Source organism: Schistocerca nitens, chromosome 3, assembly GCF_023898315.1.
Source record: "Schistocerca nitens isolate TAMUIC-IGC-003100 chromosome 3, iqSchNite1.1, whole genome shotgun sequence".
Classification (NCBI taxonomy): Eukaryota; Metazoa; Arthropoda; class Insecta; order Orthoptera; family Acrididae; genus Schistocerca; species Schistocerca nitens.
Window position 1 is genome coordinate 183,177,287 of NC_064616.1, and position 4,511 is coordinate 183,181,797.

Consider the following 4,511-nt stretch of genomic DNA (forward strand, 5'->3'; position numbering starts at 1 on the left):
CACAAACAAAATGACAGTCTATTTCCAATGTCCATCCATTACCTGGAACAATCAGATTTTCAGCTAACTCGAGATTGCTTCAGGTTGTCACAACTAAATGTCACCTCTCAAAAGCAACTCTTAAATGTGTTCATGAATCCCAGTAGGCACTTTGATAGGAATGAAATATGGTGCTGCAGAAAAAGAAGAATCTTTCAGGAGTGCTAGTTCTGCAAGGTTCGCAGGAGAGCTTCTGTAAAGTTTGGAAAGTAGGAGACGAGGTACTGGCTGAAGTAAAGCTGTGAGGATGGGTCGTGAGTCGTGCTTGGGTAGCTAAGTTGGTAGAGCACTTGCCCGCGAAAGGCCAAGGTCCCGAGTTCGAGTCTCGGTCCGGCACACAGTTTTAATCTGCCGGGAAGTTTCATATCAGCGCACACTCCGCTGCAGACTGAAAATCTCATTCAAGAAGAATCTATTCTACAGCTGAATCAATGGAGACCTCATTTGTCGTCTTTCAAACAATATGCTGGGTGATACTGACGTCTGATGGCTTCCGAGGAACTGCTGGACTTCATTTCGGCTGTGTACCTGGTGACATTACGCGATATGCTCGGCGAAACGATCAAAAGGGCATTTTTCAGATACATCCGTTTACGTTGTCAGAGAACTCTGAATGTATGAACACATGATACCATATATTGCTCAAGTAATAGAATGTTTGTTATTTTTCAGTAAATTGTCTCAGAAACATATCAAATGAATGGTACTTTTGTGAACTCGTAGTACAGTATACACTGAAAAGCCAAAACATTATGACCAGCGCCAACCTCGACGCTGGATGTCACCTGGTGGCGTTGTGGGCAGGTGACGCGGTAACAAAGTTATGCAAGCGGAGCTGACATGGACAGGGGATCATCCAGGCGAAGATATGGGCTGAAAATGGGGAAATCCATTCAGATAAGGGACTTTGACAAAGGGAAGAGTACTATTACACAGAGCCTGTGAACGAGTATCTCGAAAACGGTGTAGATGGTCTAATATTCACATGCTACTGTCGTGGGAATCTACGGAAAGAGGTAGAACGACAGTGAAACTACCACTAGACACTAAATGGTTGGACGTTCATGACTCTTCACAGAACGTGGTGTTCGGAATCTTGTCTACTCTGTAAAGTAGGATAGTTTTAATCTGCCAGGAAGTTTCATATCAGCGCACACTCCGCTGCAGAGTGAAAATCCCATTCTGGAAACATTCCCCAGGCTGCGGCTAAGCCATGTCTTCGCAATATCCTTTCTTTCAGGAGTGCTAGTTCTGCAAGGTTCGCAGGAGAGCTTCTGTAAAGTTTGGCAGGTGGGAGACGAGGTACTGGCAGAAGTAAAGCTGTGAGTACCAGGCCTGAGTCGTGCTTCGGTAGCTCAGTGGTAGAGCAGTTCCCCGCGAAAGACAAAGGGCCCGAGTTCGAGTCTCGGTCGGGCACACAGTTTTAATCTGCCAGGAAGTTTCATATCAGAGCACACTCCGCTGCAGAGTGAAAATCTCATTCTGGAAACATCCCCCAGGCTGTGGCTAAGCCATGTCTCCGCAATATCCTTTCTTTCAGGAGTGCTAGTTCTGCAAGGTTCGCAGGAGAGCTTCTGTAAAGTTTGGCAGGTGGGAGACGAGGTACTGGCAGAAGTAAAGCTGTGAGTACCAGGCCTGAGTCGTGCTTCGGTAGCTCAGTGGTAGAGCAGTTGCCCGTGAAAGGCAAAGGGCCCGAGTTCGAGTCTCGGTCAGGCACACAGTTTTAATCTGCCAGGAAGTTTAACTGATAATGTTTATTAACAACATTTATTGATTGTTTTTATTGACATCCATTATTGTCAATATTTATGGAAAACCTTTATTGACAAAATTTAGAGACATACCTTATTGAGAAACGTTATGGACAAACATTATTGACAAACATTATGGATAAACATCATTGACTACCTTTATTGACTTTCGTTATTGAGAAACTTGATTGACTAACTTTATTGACAAACGTTATTAACATTCTATACTGACATTCCTTACTGACAACTGTTGTCAAACTTTGTTCACGAACTTCATTCACGATTTTTATTGACTACTTTTGATTGACAACCTTTATTGACAAGTTTTAATGACTATCTTTATGGACAATCTTTACTGACAATCTTTACTAACAATCTTGACCGACAATTATTACTAATGATGTGTATTAACAATATTTATTAAGAATGTCTATTAAAAATACTTATTAACAATGTTTATTAACAATCTTGCTCTAATGATATAATAAATAAAACTTATTTTCGTTGCCTCACTTATATATCGTCTCATATTTAAGTTTTTGCTACTACATCTATAATTATTAAACTTTACTGCAATCCTGTTATGAAATTACTCGATACATTGTAACTACTGGCTGTAAATGATGTTATGCGGAAGACAGTGAGTGGGTGGAGCAGCTGGGCGTTCTATCGCAGTGTTCGATGTCACTACACAGTGAACTGCTCCTTGCCATTCTCTGAAGCCGTCATCATGGGTAAATATGAGATCATTCCTCAAATTACGTTATTTACATTTACACCTAAGTCTGGTCATCACATAATTTGCGTTATTCTTTTCATACAGTTTTCATGGTCTAATGATAATCATTAAAACTAAACTCTATCTTAACAGGCCTCGGAAGGCCCAGCGGTATTGAGCAACCTCCGTATCATCCTTAGAAGAAGGATATGGAGGGGCATGTGGTCAGCACACCACTCTCCCGGCCGTTGTCAGCTTCCATGACCAGAGCCGTGACTTATCAGACCAGTAGCTCCTCAACTGGTCCCACATGGGCCAAGTGAACGAGCTTGCCAACAGTGCACGGCAGATCTGAACAGTCATCCACCTACGTACGAGCCCTGCCCAAAAGTTTTCATCTTTGGTGATCTGATGGGGACCTGTGTTACCACTGTGGCAAGGCTGTTGGCTCGTTGATTTTCCTACCATGATCGGAACTGTTCAGCTGATTAATGAATTAATTAAAATATTAATAAATCTTCATTGATGATCTTTACTGAGAGTCTTTATTGACAATCCTCTGTGGCAATGTTTATTGACATGCTTTATTGATAATCTCAACTGTTATTGTTTATTGACAATCCTTAGCGACGATATCTACTGGCAGTCTTTATTGACAATCTCTGTAGATAATCCTTACTGACAATGTTTATTGACAATCCTCATTGAAAATCAGCAAAAGTTGTTGACTATCTTTATCGACAATCTATATTGAGAGTCCATATTGACAGTCTCTTGTCAACCTTTATTAACTATATTTAACTATATTTAATGACAGTCTTTATTGACAGTCCTCTGTGGCAATGTTTATTGACATGCTTTATTGACAGTCTCAACTGTCATTAGTTATTGACAATCTTTAGTGATGATCTCTACTCACAGTCCTTATTCACCAACTTTGTTGACATACTTTCTGACGAATTTTATCGAAAATTTTTTTGACTCTATAAATGTATGTCACTATATACTTCCTATATGTATGTGTCTCAATACTTGTGTTTATAGGTATGGCTGAATATCCAAATCTGGGTCTTTATACTGTTCTCAAATTCTGTCTAGGTGGCACATATAGACTTGCACAAATATTCAGTATTCTATCTGCAGATTTTGAAACATTTCTTACAGACATACAAAAGGACATTTAATTTCTAAAAAAAATGGCTCTGAGCACTATGGGACTTAACTTCTGAGGTCATCAGTCCCCTAGAGCTTAGAATACTTAATCGTAACTAACCTAAGGACATCACACACATCCATGCCCGAGGCAGGATTCGAACCTGCGACCGTAGCGGCCGCGCGGCTCTACACTGTAGCGCCTAGAACCGCTCGGCCACTCCGGCCGGCCATTTAATTTCTAATTTAAATACATAGTCATTGATATGAATTGAATTGGGAGTATCCCAGATCTGCCCCAACGGCAATTTCTCATTTCTTATTGTGTTACCAATAGGATTTTTGTAGCATACTACATCTGTGTATCCTGTGTTACATTTTCGATTTGTTTACTCCTTTCGATATACACTGAGGTGACAGAAGTCATGGTAGTATCGTGTACACGATGAATAAAAGGGCAGTACATTGGCAAAGCTGTAATTTGTACTCAGGTGATTCACGTAAAAACGTTTCCGACGTGATTATGGGCGCACAACAGACTTTGAACGTGGAATGATAGCTGCTACTAAAGGCATGGAACACTCCATGTCGGAAATCGTTAGGGAATTCAATATTCCGAGATCCATAGTGTCAAGAATGTGCCGAGAATACTAAATTTCAGGCATTACTTCTCACCACGCACATCGCAGTGGCCGATGGCCTTCACTCAATTAATGAGAGCAGCGGCGTTTGCGTTCAGTTGTCAGTGCTAGTAAACAATCAACACTAAGTAAAATAACCACAAAAAACCATGTGCGACGTACGATGACTGTGTCCGCTGGGACAATGCAGCGAAATTTGGCGTTAATGGG

At 41.1% G+C, this 4,511-nt stretch overlaps 1 non-coding gene across 1 annotated transcript; it reads left to right on the plus strand.

Annotated features, from left to right (window-relative positions):
* Positions 1–1,682: 1,682 nt before the first annotated feature.
* On the plus strand, positions 1,683–1,756 carry Trnas-uga (transfer RNA serine (anticodon UGA)). Its single transcript has one exon. It is a non-coding gene; the product is annotated as a tRNA-Ser (tRNA).
* Positions 1,757–4,511: the final 2,755 nt, after the last annotated feature.